This window comes from Mustelus asterias, chromosome 9 (assembly GCF_964213995.1).
Source record: "Mustelus asterias chromosome 9, sMusAst1.hap1.1, whole genome shotgun sequence".
Classification (NCBI taxonomy): domain Eukaryota; kingdom Metazoa; phylum Chordata; class Chondrichthyes; order Carcharhiniformes; family Triakidae; genus Mustelus; species Mustelus asterias.
In genome coordinates, this window is record NC_135809.1 from 91,231,808 (window position 1) to 91,248,951 (window position 17,144).

The following is a 17,144-nucleotide window of genomic DNA, read 5'->3' on the forward strand; positions in this document are numbered from 1 at the left end:
CAGCTATTTCTGTCCTTGCCTCTCGCAGTAACCCGGGATATATCCTATCTGGCCCCAAGGACTTGTTTATCTTAAAGCAATTTAAGATACCCAACACTTCCTCCTTCGATATATTGACATTCTCTAGAGCGTTCACACACCTATTCCTGACCTCAACATCCATCATGTCCTTCTCCTTGGTGAATACCGATACAAAATACTCATTAAGGATCTCACTCACTTCCTATGGTTCCTTGCATAATCAATCTAATCCAAGACTTGCTCCAACTGAGCTGAGTGGCTATTGCTTACTGTCTATGATCAAGAACTCCTGATCTTTAAGCTTGCCATTACAGTGGGCTCTCAGATTAATCTGTCCTCTTGGCATGGTGTATCGTGCCATCATATAGCCTCCATCTTACTTTTAACAGCTTCAATTTTGGATCGCTAGGTTGAGTCATTTCGCATAGGTCTGTGAAGGTCATGATGTTGCATGACACACCAGTGTCTATCTGACACCTGGGCCAGAACTATACCACCTCGCCTGCCACAGAATCGATGCGGGTGAGGTCCAACAACGGAAATCTCCGTTGACCTCAGCAGGAATTTGGCGAGACCGTAAAATCCCACCCTTGATGTCTACAGGATGCTCTCCTTCTGCTGCCATAATCCGAACAGTCACAAGCCATTTATCACCTATAGGCCTTATGGAACCAACCTATTGTATGATGTACAGTGATTTGTCGGAATCTTTGACTGACATCTATCCAGTGGCCATCTATATAGGTTTGTTTTGCTACTTTCTAGCCAAATACTTGCATGCAAAATGATTTGGCTTCTTGCAGTTCAAACGATCCTATCTTTAATGAGATCATCTTTTAGTGGCCCAAATTCACAGGATTCTATGAGCTGTGTTGCTGCAGTCACATACTGATCGATAGACCCTTTATCCCTTTGACCCCTAATGTTGGATACCTTTTTTAAGTTAAACTCATTTTGTGTTCAAAGTGTGTCTTCAAAGCTTTTAAAATATCTGCAGTCTGTGTTTCAGTCTGTATTTTCTGTTCTTTGGAGAGATTTCAGATAGAATACAATTTGTAGCAGTGTTTCCCCAAAAAGTGTTAAAAGTGTTGTCATTCGTATTTACACCAGCTTGTTAATTAAATCTTTCACAATCTTGTAGTTTTGCCATCGCAAGGGGAAAATCTACCAGTTCTGCTGCACATCATCTTTCATTACGATAGGAGCCAGGTGAGGAAAATTGACAGCCATTTTGACTCACCCAGTGATCCAATTGCAACCTGCTTCTTTTGTTTGCTTTTCCTTTCACGTACTTTCAGTGGTTTAAAACATTGAGCTTCTGTGCAGCACTTTGTTCAATCTCAGCTCCACATCTGATACCATGTTACGAACTCAAAGAGTATAGTGCTTTCTGTACTCTATTCTCATTAGTAATTAATGTAACATAGCTGCTTCCAGTCAGTGCCTCATGGCAGAGTTCATCTGACTACAAGCAAACCAGGTATGGCTTTCAATATATGACTACATTTCAATCCAAACAACCACCATACATTATAGGGTTCATTGGTTCTAGAAAGTGTGCAGTGGGTCAAGGGGCATGGAAGGACCAAAGCCTGGCAAGGGCTGTGAGGGGCCATAGGAGATGGGTGGAATGGCAGAGATTGGTATGGGGGCACTAGGGACCATGGGGGAGTGTGGAATAGCTGAAGATGACATTGGGGGCATGAGGTACCATGGGGCGGGGGGGGGGGGGGGGGGGGGGGGAGTGGAATGATACAACCGAACATAGGGGACTTGAGAACATTTTGAAATTGTCTTTTAAAAAGTACTCTCATGCAGATTCCTCATGGCGGGTGGCATGGTGGCACAGCAGTTAGCATTGCTGTCTCACAGCGCCAGGAATCCGGGTTCAATTCTGGCATTGGGTGACTGTGTGACGTTTGCATACTCTTCTCGTGTCTGCATGGGTTTCCTCCAGATGCTCTTCTTTCCTTCCACAGGCAATAGATGTGCAGGTCAGGTGGATTGGCCATAGTAAATTACCCCTTAGTGTCCAAAGATGTGTAGGTTTGATGGATTAGCCGTGGTAAATGTGTAGAGTTACAGGGATAGGGTGGAGGACAGGGGCCTGGATAAGATAGTCTGTCAGATACATGGTGCAGACACGTTGGCCCGAATGGCCTCTTTCTGCACGACAAGGATTCTATGACTTCTCTGAGTGGCTGTGAAGCTCCTTAAAAGCAGCCAACCAAGTCAGAAGCATTGGATGCAGGTTTTTGACAGGAAGCAGTCTGTACTCTTTAGAGGCACTCCCAAAAATGAGACAGCCTGAGAGTGAGGTCATAAATCCCCGAATCAGAACCCGCTTGCCATTTCTAAATGGCACCTGGGTCATCCTGACTCAGCGAGAAGACAGGCCTAAATGTTACATAGATTACTCATGGGTGGGCTGTTTTACAAGTTTGCGATCTATCCCTTCTACCTTTGGAAATTATACTTATTGAGATGTGAAAGGTTAGCATAATTATTTTACTGAATCAAAAAAAATTAGAATAACTGGCTGGACTTATCATACCGAATGTAGTTTGATGTCGATTACATCCAGCAATTTGATATCTGCACAGAGTGGGTAAATATTGGTTCGTTCCACCAATTCTTTAAATGCCCAACAGGCTTTCTCTACTTTCTGAAGCATTCCTAAATAATTGTTTTATGGAATTGATCACAATGGACATTGAAGGATACTGCCTTTGCATATGGTCCACAGATTTATTTTCATGTTTGGCAGAAACTACTTGATACCCTTATTGCTCTGTATAATATTAAAAATTATCATTATAAATGAAATACCTTAATGAATTCAATCTGTTTCTCTGAATTCTGCAGCCATGGCAAATTTTTAAGCAGTTCTTCTGCAGTTGGAGGTTGTATGGAAGGGGGGAATTTCAGGAGACGCTTCATCTTTACTTCAATCATCTATTTCTCAAAGATAGCAGGGAATAAAAATTTAGTCCAAAATTCATGTAGAATGGCACCTATATATGTCTATTGTTCTTCACTTCCTATATTGCTGCCATTAAAAAAATTACCATACAATTTAGCAAGGTGGCTATTCTTCTATGCTACCTGGCTATTCGACAAGTCAAACCAGTATTAAAATCAAATTTGTGATGGTCAACAGATCAGGAATTTTATAGACGTGTAAATTACAGTCCTGGGTTTGTATCAGGAATGAGCTAGTCTGCGGTAACTGATATTTTGCATAAAACTTTTAAAATTAATTATCATGGTACAAAAGTTACAGCTTACAATTATATACCATCTGACATTTAATATGACATCCCATTCATTTTCAAGGGGAGTGATTGAAAGCAAACACCAAGTACTGAAGAAAATTGCAAAACTTAAGAATGCTTTCGAAGGTGGAGCAGATAGAATGGCAGAAGTGTGAAGGAGAAAACTTCAGAACGCAGAGCTGCACCAAGTGGATGAAGATTGGTATCACTGATACCAGAGAAGAAGGAGAGGCTGATGAACAAGATGAGCACTAACATGTCTTCTTAATTTCATGCTGGGGTATACAAATAGATAGGTTTCAAATGCAAGCTGATCCATCTTCAATAAATTTCAAAATGGAAGCCAAGATTTAGGGCCCGATTTTACCATTTTGATTCTAAGTGCTGAATCTGGGAGTGTTTCAGATCTGACGTTTAGCCCCATTCTCTGGCACCCCCATATGCACTCTGCCTGAAAAAAAAGCAGCTATTCTGAATCGTGCTGCAGAAGCCTGTGGGCGGGGCTTATCGCGACTGAATAAGCTCCAACTGCGCATGCGCAGTAAAAAAAATTGAAAATGGCTCCCCTGTCACATCCCTCCCAGGCACAAAGGTGTCGTGGATTACGCTACTCACCTCATGCCCGACTTTACCAAGTTTTCGTGCCCGAAAACGGGCGCAACTTGATGGTAATGCTTCCCCCCAGCCCTCACAGACGTTGCCTCACCCTACAAATAACTGTCCCCCTTATCCCCCACCACCCCGCTACCCATACCGTTCACGGCCCCCTGCTCCCCTTCCTCCCCACCGATCACACGCAGAATGGCAGCGGACCCCCCCCCCTTTCCCCCCACCGATCGCACGCAGAGTGGCAGCGGACCACCCCCGCCCCCCCACTAGAGAGCCATCTGACCCGCCTCCTTCCACTCCACTCACCAGAGAGCCATCTGACCTGCCTCCCCCCTAACCAGAGAGCATTCTGACATGCTTCCCTCCTTCCCCCTACCAAAGAGCCATCTGACCCGCCTTCCTCCCCATACCAGAGAGCCATCTGGCCTGCCTCCCTCCTCATGCCCCCTACCAGAGAGCCATTTGACCTGCTCCCTCCCCCCCACCAGAGAGCCATCTGACTCGCCTCCCTCCCGCCCCCCACCAGAGAGTGATCTGACCCATCTTCCTCTTCCACCCCCACCAGAGAGTGATCTGACCCACCTCCCTCTTCCCCCCCACCAGAGAGCGATCTCACCCGCCTCTCCTCCCCTCCCCCCTCTCCCCATCACCAATCTGAGTTAGAGAGTCGCTGGAAGCTCTGAACTTACCTCCTCAGAAGCTGGAGTGCCCGAATCGGACCATGTTTGTTTCGTGCCGAATCTGGACGGGCGAATGCAGTGATAAAGGGGGAAATGCCGGTAAGTTTGGGCATCCAGCTCATTAAGTCAATTTAAATGCATGCAAATACATTTAAATTGTTGTCGCACCCGTTTCGGTCGCGGTGCTGTCGGTGGCCACTTTAGGCCCTTGGTAAAGGGGGAATGGGCGCAGAGGTTGTCGTGTATTGCGCTACTCACCTCATGCCCGACTTTACCAAGTTTTCGTGCCCGAAAACGGGCACAACTTGATGGTAAAATCAGGCCCTTACAGAAAGATAAATGCCTATTGCTCAGGCATCAACGCAGTTAATGACACTTTGATGATTGGTATTAAAGATGTTGGCAAAAATATAGCTTCTATGAGGCTTCAGCGATTGGAAATTACCTGCTTCATGTGAAGAGTCCATGAGCAAAAGTCAATACATAGTGATTTACTATATTACAAGGAAAGACACAATTCTTAAGCCATTACCTTCTTGTTTACAACAATGTGTGCCTACTCAGATACAGTTGCCAAACATAATCTTCAAAGAGACTACATCAAAGGAAAAGAACCTCTAAGTGGCTTCAGATGTTTTCATCTTTCTACTTGTTTAGTGCAAGTCATAGGAACGGTCATTTGTGGGCTGTTTCCCTGCATTTATAATGTTTCTAAAACTGACTCCTTTATTCAACAGTAGAATTATTGTCCTTGGTTTTAGCCTAGAGACCTGTTTTGGTGAAGGATTGGTGCTGTTTCTGTTTGGGAAATTAGAAGAGCGGGTTGATGGTGATTGGGGGAATTTGATGGTGGTAGGGAACACATAGAGTATATGGGGAAGAAGTGCAGATGGAGGAAATACACCTGCTCTTGCAGGCCCACACGTAATACTGCTTAGTACATACCTCATGAATTTAGCCCTTCTCACCTCTTATCATCTGCTAGATTTCTTAACATTTCATATGATATGAACCAACAAGAGAACTGTTAAAATTAAGGCACACAGCCTGAATTTAATAACCAACCCACAATGCATGGGATGACTGGTTGCTTGCTTCTTGTTCCACCTCCAATAAAACTGGACATGCTCAGGTTTCTGCTTTAGATTTTTTGAATTTTAATCTCTGACCTACCCCCAACCCACCTGTTTTTTGGAAGTTAACATATAGCCCATAGTATCATTTTGTTATAGTCTGATTCTCCTGAAATCCAAACTGAACAACCCCTGGTGTAAAAATGTCTTTCTGTTCACTTGTGTAAAAGAAAAAGCAAAGAATTAAAAAAAAACATATCTACCATTGTATTTCTAAAACTGTGCTGAGAAGGCTAAAAAAAAATGGCTGATGCCTTGTTTTTAAACAGTCAATCTAGTTTGCAAAGATTGATTATTGCACTGTTAATGTATTTCTTTGTTGATGTATTATTTCTATCAGAAAATAAGTCTGCTTAAGAATTTAATTATGAAGACAGGCTAGTAGAAGATAAAAAGTCCTCTTTGCCTTCATTAAACTAATTTCCCATATATGAGTCACCTCTGTTCTCCTGACTTCATCCTGCACACTCATCTTCTACTTGACCTTGTGGGGAATCTCATCAAAAAATGGCAAGTTGTTAGGATCTGACTGAAAACTGATGTGTTTCTCCAGCGAAACAGGCAAGTTTTCTCTCAAGAATTCATGTCAATTTATCAAAAAGAAATGGGGGTGCGTTTCACACCGGCATTCTGAGGGGCAGGGCCTAAACATACCAGCAAAGCTGGCTGCACTGAGATTCAGGCACCATTTTTAATAGGTGCCCTGATCAGACCAAGAAATAGCCTTCCCCGACACAGACGTCTCAGGGGCTCCCTGCCCACACCACCCCACGATCAAAACCAGCAACCCCACCTGCGATCAAAGACAGCATCCCCCCCGCCCATGATCAATGGCAGCATTTCCCCCTCCGTGATCAACAGTGGCATCCCCGCCCCCACAATCAAAGCTGGTATCCTGCCCCCCCAGGAATCAATGGCAGCATCTGTCCCCTCCGCAATCAACAGCAGCATCCCTCACCACCCCCCCCACCCCAGTGATCAATGCCAGCTTCATAAGCAGATTTATACACAATACACCAGTCTCCAACCTTTCCACCCCACTACCCTGATCAACACTGGCATCCACCTCCCCCACCGCAATCAATGCTGGCATCCACCCCACTGCGATCAAACCCCCAACAAGTCATCGTCGACATTACCTTCTCTCCACCTGCCACCCTCCAGCAGGATCACTTGCATCTCTCCCCTCCCCCCCCACTCCCCCACCCCCACCAATAGTCATTACCAGCATCCAGCATCTCCTTCTCTCTCCACGCCTCCCCTCCATGAGGTTCCCACTAGGGTCTGCCCCGGCACTGCCCCCGGCACAGGTTGGCACTGCCCCCTGGCACAAGTTGGCACTGCCAACCTCTGACAGGGAGCAGTGTCCGGGCATGCCCCTCTCCTCTGGGGTCTATACTCATCTTTATGCCCCTCAAGGGATCCCCACAACAGGGTCACGTCCAGGTGAACCTGTTGTAACCTTCACCAACATGATATCACATCGAGGTTTGAAAATACCATTCGGGATCAATTTATGAACCTCTCGGCATCATCGGCGAGGAGTTAGAAAAATCACAGAAGGTGATCTCTACGGGGAGAATTGTGTTTCCACAATTCTCTTTGAACTTTCAGCCCGCGATGCTGTTCTGGCAGTAAACATGGGCTGAAAATTGCCCCCTTTGTGTACATAAGCTTCATAAGCAGATTTATACACAATACACCAGTCTCCAACCTTTCCAATTTGCATGGAGGAAGACGAGAAGGAAAACATATACAGCATCTGCATAAATATATATGGAGTCAACACAGCTATACCTTGAATATCAATCTGAATGTATATAAGCATTCATAAATTTGGAGAGTGATAGTCATGAGCCTGTACAACAGTAGATTCATATTTTCATGGGTCCATTCCTCTGCTGTTGGAATAGTAAGCTGATTTTAGCAGCACAAATGCAAGGTGTTATAGCAGGAATGTTGCCTTCCAAGAAACCAAACTCTGAAATGTCAAATGTAAAAATGCCAGTAATGCAACAAACTCTCTATTAAATTTAAGACAGAGATGAGGAGGAATTTCCTTTCTCAGAGGGTAGTGAATCTGTGGAATTCTTTACCACAGTGGGCTGCAGAGGCTGGGCTATTAAGTATGTTAAGGGCTGAGAGAAACAGATTTTAATCAGTAAGGGTTTTGAAGATGGGTCGGGAAAGTGGAGTTGAAATTATCATATCAGATCAGTCATGGTTTCATTGAATGGCAGAGCAGACTCAATGGGCCGAATGGCCTACTTCTTATGGTCTTATTTCAGAGAAATGGCTTTGCTAATGTCACCAAAAGAAAAAATTCAACAAGTTTCATAAGCACCATCTGCGATGAAAAAAGCACTGTAATTGGCAAGACAAAGTTAGAGGTAGAGCAGGCCTAGTGCCAGCCAGTAGAGTCATGACAACAATGGGCAATTGGGGATGGGCAATAAAAACTGCTAGCCTAGCCAGCTACAGCCACATCCCATGAAATAATTTTATTTTAAATACTCTGCTTGCTGCTACCTCTCAATTTGAAAATGAAGACTTGTGTGAAATGAGCAGGATGTCTTAGAATCCACAATTGCTGCATCACTGACCAACTCCCATCAGATATTGTGTGCGCTTATCAATTTACAGTGAATGCATTAGTATCACGGAATGGTTACAGCACAGAAGGAGGTCATTTGGCCCGTCATGTCTGTGTTAGCTTTTCGAAGGAACAATTGATCTCATTTCATTCCTCTACCTTTTCCTTGTAGCCTTGCATGGCTCTCTGAAGGAACAATTCACTTAGTGCCATTCCCCAACAAATTAACTAGACTGCTTCTAGCTACTACAGGCAGTGGGTTGGGCTTAATTTGCCAGCCAGCAGCAGAGGGAGCTATTGCGCATGTGCAGACCTCTGTGTCTGCTTATGTGCAATTTCAACAGCTGAGGCCTGACAGAGAGAGATCCAGTCTGAGCCAATCCCTTTCTCCCGCAACCGCAGTGGTTTGCGGCCGATCGTGAGCCCCACACCCTGAAAATGTAGGCCCTGCCAGCCAGACTGATTGTGCCCCTCCACCACCGTCATAGGCATAGTGGCAGCAACCCCTCACCCCCACACTCCCCCAACCAATCTGAAGCAGAGTTCGCAGTGGGCCCCGATTGGGCCGTCCAGGCCTGGCCCCGCTCCCATGTGCCTACCCCTACAGGCCACACCCTCTTCAGGCCCCTCCCTATACCCCCTCCAGACCCCCCCCATTGGCCCTTCCCCCGGCACTGTGGGATGTGGATCCATCTCAGGATGTTGGCTGGCCGTGCTTTGAGTTCACCGACATTTCAATTTTCCCTGCCGAGAGTGATCATGGACATCTCCTTTACAATGTATCGAAGAGAGGCTCATCAGAGTCTGCAAGTCCAGTTGTGTCCTAGAGTGGCAAGTACAACATTGAATGCTAACATGTACCTTTTATTAAGGTTGAATGTAAAAATACATCAATCGGCAGTGCCAAGATGCCAGGCTGGAACTGCCCAAGAGGCACCCCCTTTCCCCTCAGCCTCCCTAAGGGGCCTCAATGGCCTCTGGTTCTACCGGTGAGGCCAACACAACTGTTCGCCGTTCATGGGAAGCAGATGTTTCCCTCACCGGAGAGAACCTCTCCCAGTGAGGCCATAATGGGAATGGAAGGATACGGACTCCATAAGTGCATACGGTTTAGGCAGGCATCATGATCGGCGCAGGCTTCGAGGGCCGAAGGGCCTGTTCCTGTGCTGTACTTTTCTTTGTTCTCATTGATCTTTGTTAAAGGCAAGTGAGCCCGGATGATTGAGCGCTGAGCTTACTAAAGACATGCAAGTGAAGATTTATATAAATTTAATTAAATTATTCAACCTCTCACTGAAAATGTGCGAGAGACTGACCTCGCCGGAAATCCAGTTCTGGTAAGACCGCGAGAGCCGAGAAATCAGCTGCGATCCTGCTTTTACTGGCTCAGCAGGTAAAATTCTGCCCAATGTAATGTGAAATATTTACAAGTGAAATCTAAATCTGAAAAACATCCATGTCATCTTTATGCTCACAATATGTCTATTTTAAAAGCAATGGTGATAGGCAGGAAATGTGTGGCTGTGATGAAGAGCCTCTTTGTTTGTCCAGGAGGGTCTTTTAAAGCCTACATGTACCTGCTGCATTGTCAGCTGAAGGTGGGTTTCACCGACAAAAACTTTCCCCAACTATGTAATTTCACATGTCTCCGCTGCACACAGCCAGCACTTTAAATTTTAATTCCAAGAGCATGGGAACCAGCAAAAAACAAGACAGCAGAAATGATGCCAATTTCATCAGAATTGAGGAAGTTAGAGGTGTAATAGGTTTTAAGCAAATGAAAGCAGGGTGGGTGGGAATAAGAACAAATCTGTGAAAGCCTGGAAGGCAGGAGAGATTAAATGACAAAATGTTTTATATTCAAGGACAGTGGAAGTAATAACTGTTGTGATTGCCTTGTGCTTGGGGAAAAGTCTATATTTCCTATTGGGAATGTCTCTTTAATTCCAAAGTGACATTGGGGAGAATTCTGAAAAAGGTGTAATTGGACATTTTAAAATTCTTTAATGGGACGAGTGCACTACAGGCAAGGCCAACATTTGTTGCCCATCTCTAATTGCTCTTGAAAAGGTGGTGGTGAACTTCCTAGCAAGCATTTTAGTTCAGAGAAATGCCCACATGAGGTTGTTATGGGGATAGAAATTAAAAAGCAAAGGGTAAACGGATAGCTGTTCAGGAGATCAAATTACAACTGCTCTCAAAATCTACCATTGCAGAACACACAGAGCAATTCTCCCCCAAAAAATTAAGTGCCCAATGGCCAGGAAAAACTTCCGTTTTACTTTTTTTTGGCGTACTTAGTTGAACGAATCTCCGCACTCTGTGCTCCATAGAGTGCCTCAGGGAGATTCACGCAGTAAGGGGGAGACGTGGCCTTATCCTGCTGGGGAGGCCAGAATCAGCACACTGAGCGGGCCACTGTGCAGGTGCAATCTGTCAGTGTGGAGATTGGTGCACATGCACTGGACCCCCCCCCCATCACCAGCCTCCAGATTTCTTCCCAGACCCCCTTCTCCCAATCGCTGGCTTCCCAACAGCCCCACCGCCAACCATCGCCGGCCTCCCCGAACCCTACTCCCCCCACCCTGGGCCAGCCCTAATCGCCAGCCCCCCATGGCCAGCCTCAATCCCCCCACATGTGCAGCCCCGATTGCCCCCTCCCATGTGCAGCTCCAATTGCTCTCCTCCCTCCCTCTCCCAATGAGCCCTAATGCAGAGTGCGCAGTGAGCCCCCATCACCGATCAGCCCTGCCTGCCCAGTAGGCCCTGCTCTTCTGGTCCACCCCCTTGGCATTGCCCAATGGGCCGTGCCAGGGTGCCAGGCTGGCACTGTCAGGGTACCAGGATGGCAGTGCCAGGTTGGCAATGCCGAAGGGGCACCCACCTGCCTCTGTCCCCACCAGCGGGGTGATCTTTTGATGGGGACCAGCTTTAATCCCCACTGTTGGGAACCTCTTCCAGTTGAGGCTGGGTGGGGGGGGACATTAGGGAGCCTGGAGAATATCATCGCAGCCTTGCTAATCATATGGAAAGGTGAACTTTCATATGGTAATCAGCCTTGTGCTTATTTTCTGGCGTGAGGCTGATTACATAAAAAAAGGACTTAGGAGACGAGTGATCAGCTGGACGCGAATCCCGCTACAGGCTCCGCGCTGATGTCTCTCTCCCCACTGCGCTACTCAAGCAGTGCAGCAGGCCGGGAGAATCGCCCCCAGAATGTGGATTCTGTTCTGCAGCTGGTGGTCCAGAGAAGGCACATTTATATAGAGTGTAATAGTTAAAAAGGGACAGAAAGCTGGAGACATGGAGAGCAAAGATTGTGAATTGGAAAAGTTGTTTTAGTTTTTCCAGAGCCAAGCAGTCATTTTAAAGGGTTAAGATAAACGTGACTCTGGAGAATCTGTATCACTAAGACTGTTGTGAACCTAGCTAACTTTAGATGTGTGCTGCTTGGATGTCAACCTTATCTAGGACTTTGGGCCCGATTTTACCAAAACTTCGCACCTGTTTTCGGGCGCGAAATTGCAGTAAAGTTGGGTGTTGGGCCTATACCGTGATCTGCACCTGATTCCGAGCAGATCGCGGCTTTACCGATACCCAATTCAGGCTTTTAGCGACCTGCAGAATAAAAGTCCGAAGCGGATTTCTATTCTGCAGGGGAACCTCCGAAGTCCATCTCCTCGACCATCCTTCGCGGACCCCCCACCCCCAGATCAGACCCCCCTGGGAGGCAGCCCCCCCCCCCCCCCGGGATCGGACACTCCTGGGAGGCAGGCCCCCTCGGCAGAGCACACCCCCAACCTACCTCGATCGTTGGTCTCCCTCCACCATCCTTCTGTTAGCAAGATAAGCTGTATGTTCCTCAGTGATGTTTAGCAGCCGTTCCAGTTCGGTTTTGGTTTCACTTCGAACATGCTGTTCTGGAGACCGTGATTTCCAGTAGAACCACCTTTCTTGCCAATCTGGCCCCACCATATCACGAATTACAGATTCAGTATCTTGAAGACGGGTTTGCAAGGTTTCTTCCAGGAAATGGATAGCTGCATCCCACTGCTGTTTGTCAGATATGGAACGATCTTCTAAAGCATTGTGCTGGATGACTCGCAGACTGTCTTCAGCCTGCTCATCCCATCTGTGACGTTTTATACTTTCACCTTTAACAGCATGTTTTAGTTTGTCAAAGATATCATCATGGTCCTTCCCTTTGTGCTCTGACATAAATCGAGCAAATTCAGCCCCCAAGGTTCCCCAAGCAACCTCTACTGCTTTGTGAGGCAACTGTTTGTCAGTCCACTGCTTGAGCTTGATGTCCACTGTGGTATTGAATGTGCCTGAATTCACAGATTGGGCAGCAGGAAGGTAAATATTCTATCACATGTGTAGAGACTCTTTCCCACAGTTTCCTTTGTAGAATCTCTTCCCAGTGTTTTGGAGTAACCTGACCTAAGCTGATCACTTCATCCAGAATTCCATTCTTCGCCTTCTCGTACAGTTCATTCCTGTCGAGTTCCCTCAGCCGAAGATAGTTGTTCTTCCATTCAGTTGCAAGGTTGAAGCGAGTAGCTTTAAATGCATCAGCCTGTTGTTCCACAGACTCGCGCATCATCTTCCAGAAACAGTCTGAAACGGCTAGGCTCAAGTTCTTAGTTGTCACTTGATGTGCTTTCAGCATCCCTGTCTTCAACAATTTTGAATTCTGAAAGAACTCTCCTTCATAATCTTTTATGGAATCAATACCTTCATTGGTGTTGCCTCTACCGTTAACAACTGCAAAGTAACCCAAAGCCTTCATTGGAAACAACTTGCCTTCCACAATCTGTTAAATCCGACTTGGACTGGCTAGGTTTTTCTCAGCTAGATCCACTTTGGTCAACACAAAGATGGTCCTTCTGCCTTGTGGGTCCATCTGGCTCACCAAGTCAGTTACAATACTGCGTTCAGCATCTACTGAACCATCTTGGATACAAAGGATAATGAATGGTACTGGTCAATCTTCCTGGTGTTATCAGTACTGTAACACCAGGAATGGCTGCCGACACCAAGGATATAATTTTTAGCATAAGCAAGGCTTACATGCAGAACCCTAATGCCATTATCCTTTGGAAATCCTCCCCCCCACCCCTGCTTTTTTCTCCCCGCCCGTGCGCACTGCTTCTGATTTTTTTTCGAACTGCGCATGCGCAGTTCAGGACTCCGATCGGTCTGGCAGCGCTAAGCCCCGCCCACTGCGCAGATCGGACTGGTGCTGGTAAAATGCGTATGGGCACGCTGGAAAGAGGATTCCAGGCTCGGATCTATTTGACGCCCAGATTCGACACTTAGACTCAAAATGGTAAAATCAGGCCCTTTGAGGGGAATACAGTGGTCAGTGAAAGCGACCCAAGGGCCAAATCCAGTGAGTGGGAAGTAAGAGAGCCTATGTTCAGGAAGCTGAGTTGAAAACACTGCACATGGTGCCACATTTGTGCTGGAAGTGATGTGGATGCTTGCGACTTTGTGAGCACACCTATCTTGCATCAACTAATTTTCTTTTAATTTATAATAGCATTAGCCTATAAATAAATGCTGAATTGTGTTGATTTTAGTTGATTTGTTACAGTAAAATTTTTTAAAAGTGAAATCGTCCATTAGTTTTCTTTCTGTTGGTGTTGTGGTGATTTCTTTCTTTTAAAAAGTTATTGATCTCTATGGAGTTTGATAAATGGTCCAGTATCCAAATCCAAAGACTGTAAAATGAGTAAAATGGTATTTTCCATAATTTAAACAGACAAGATTTCACATTTATTTTTGCTGTATTCAGTGAAAAAATCAACAAGGCTACCTTCAATGCTCAGACCTTTCTGGAGAGAACAGATTTATATCTTCGAGCTTTAGAACAGGTAACAAAGGATAATTTGCAGGCTCTAGCAAGAGAGTTGGAAGTTAATTTAAAGTCAGGTATTAGGAAGGCAGAGATCATTTCTGAATTGGCTTAGTACTTTAACGAGAAAGGAGAAAGATGCTTTCTTGTAGGTGTTTAGGTGGAAATAGCAAAAACTGAATTCGAGAAAAAAGGATAAAATTGGAAAGGCAGTAAAGAAAGGAAATGAAATTAAACAAACAAGAAAGTGAAATGAAAAACTTGAATTTGAATTACAGAGAGAAAAGAAAGGAAGATGGAGGAAAGCTTAGATCTAGCAAATTGAGGGTGGCAATTAAACTTTGAAAAGACTCATGAGCCAACTCCTCACACATTTCAATTGGCAACTATTCACTTAGTGCCTAAATTTATCGAGGTGTAGAAATGTACTTTGTATTATTTGAGAAATTTGCCACAAAATTGAAATGACCTAAAGGAGATTACACTGTATTCTTGCAGAGTACTTTTGTTGGAAAAACCTGTAAAAAGGCTGAATGTTGGAAGTGGGAAAAGCAAATCTTGAGTATTCATACAGCTGCAGTGTCCCCTTAGAAATACTGTCCTAGTGGTGAAACCTATGACAAACTATCCAAGCTAGTTGATGAAGTTGAAACCAAGCCACAAAACCTTTCTGACTTTAATTGATTTTGTTCAGTCTGATGGCTCTATTCTCACACACCCAGGATGGTTTTCCCAAAAAAATGACTAAGGGGGCAAATTTGAGCTGGCACTCTACGTCTGCAAGAATGGTGGCACGTGCTCAAAATCCGGAGAGCGAAATTCACACTGGCAAGTTTCCGAGTTTGATCTTAACTTACCAGCCCCTCACCAGTGCAGTGGTGGGAAAGCTCATTTTAATACATTGGCATGTCATTAGTGAGCACTCTCTTTGGGACTTCCCCATACCGGATATTCAGCAGGCCCAAGCGTGACATACAACAGGTCTACATAAGCATGAAGCTGGCGTCTTCATCTCCGAAAGGGATTTCAGAGGTGAGCGCTCAAGCAGCCAGCACCCTCCGTGGTGTGCACTACTCAGAGGGCACCAGAGAGGACTCAGGAGACACAGATAAGTTCAATTCAGGGAAGGGGTGGGTTCCCAGAATTGCCATTGCGGGGAGAGGGGTCAGGAGGGATCACTTGCAGGCTTCACCTTCCCTTCATGTCGGGGCACCCCTTGCTTTAAAGGAGCTGTGAAGGCTGGTATGCAGGCAGCGTTTCCAGGGTTCCTGTCCATATCACAGCTGAGGGAGCTGGCAAAAGGGTGGGAGGGACATAGCACTGCCATTCTCATACTCCACAAAGATGAGGCACTTAGTGAGTATGCTGGTTCTCCCAAGCTTGGGGGCATGAACAGACAGGATGGAGGCTCTGTGGGTGAATTAAGTGAAACCTAATGCCGAACATTCAAAACAAAATAGTGACCTGGCTACACTAGTGCCTATATTCACTTGTGCCCTCTAAATGCCTACAGTTTCTTAATCTTCCTGACCTTCCCACTACATCAAGGTGTATCCCCAGGATCCACAGCTGAGGTTGAGGCGGCCTGCTGACTTCTAAGCCCTTTTGCCTGAGAATACTTTGTCAGGCGTCCCCTTGACCTGAAAGCAAGCCTGGAGGGAAGAGAGGGTCCAGGCTTGTTTTCAGGCAGTTTGGATGTTTGACTGCTTTCCTCCTTGGTGTCAGAGGCTGGAGGTGTGTTGCTCACAGGGAGGGGATGTCAGATGGGCTGGAGATGCCCAGGGTCACCTTGCTGGAGGGTCCCGGGCTGTACACCTGCTGATCTTATTCCCTTTGGGTTCCCGGGGGCCCCTGGCTCCTGCAAGGGATGAAAGGGCAGCTGGAGTGAGATCCAGAAAACCCGCTGTCCCCTGATGCTGACACTCGTGGATTTCTACCAGTGCCTGCACCATGCAGTTGAAGCTCTACACCATGGAGCTTAATCGCTGAGCCATGGTGCGGACATCTCCTGCCATGGAATGTATGTCCTGCACCAAGGTCTCTGCTGCAGACACTAACCTTGCAGTGTTGGCCTAGGTGTGCTGCAGTGATGGCACGATCTTCTTGGATAGAAGGCGATGGGACTCCTCCTATCAGCCTTGAACTCTGAGGAGGGCAGCTGTCATCTCTTCCTGATACTCGTGACTCTGACTTTGCAGCTCCAGCAGCTATGGGATGACCAGGCCCAGGGGCATATCATCAGCAAGGGACTCAGCAGATTCCTGGGCTTACTGATTATTCACTTGAGACTCGAGGAATCACAACATAAATATTGAAGATTCTCATGTTTCTCTGCTGCCCCCACTTCACCAGCAGCGCAGGCATGCAATTCCTCCTCCCCAGCCAGGTTGAGGGTTCTCTAGCATGACTCTAGCTGACTGCACCTGCTGTGCCTGTTGTGGTTGAATTTGTCCTGCAATGACACAGAGTGAATGTAGGTGGGAGTGTTGATATTTAAAGTGTGGCAGGTGTAGGGCTTGGGTGGGAGCTGGAGTGTCAGGAGCACAGCAGCTACTGGGGGAACATGGTGATTATGGGAGGAAGGGGGAACCTGGTGTTGGCAAATGCCAAGGTGGCTGAGTGAGAGAAAGGGTTGGGAGTGTGAGGGGGTCCAGTGGAAGACCGGAGGTGGGTTCACTTACTTTGGCTAAGCAAAGAAGGTCATTCATCATATTCCGGCACTGCTGCCCCGTCCTCTTCTGGAATGCACTTGAATTGACCAGGGCTGTCACTGCATCCCAGGTGTGGGTGGTGACCCTGTTGGAAGGCCGTCTCCTGGAGCAGGGTTAGAGTGTGTCCTGTCTCTGCTCCACTCCATCCAGCATCCTTGTGAGGGCCCCCTCCAGAAAGTGCAGTGCTACCTTCTTGCTTACCATCTCCTGCAGTCGTTGTGGAACAAGTGCTGTGGAGTCACTTATATGGAGCTCCCCAGTG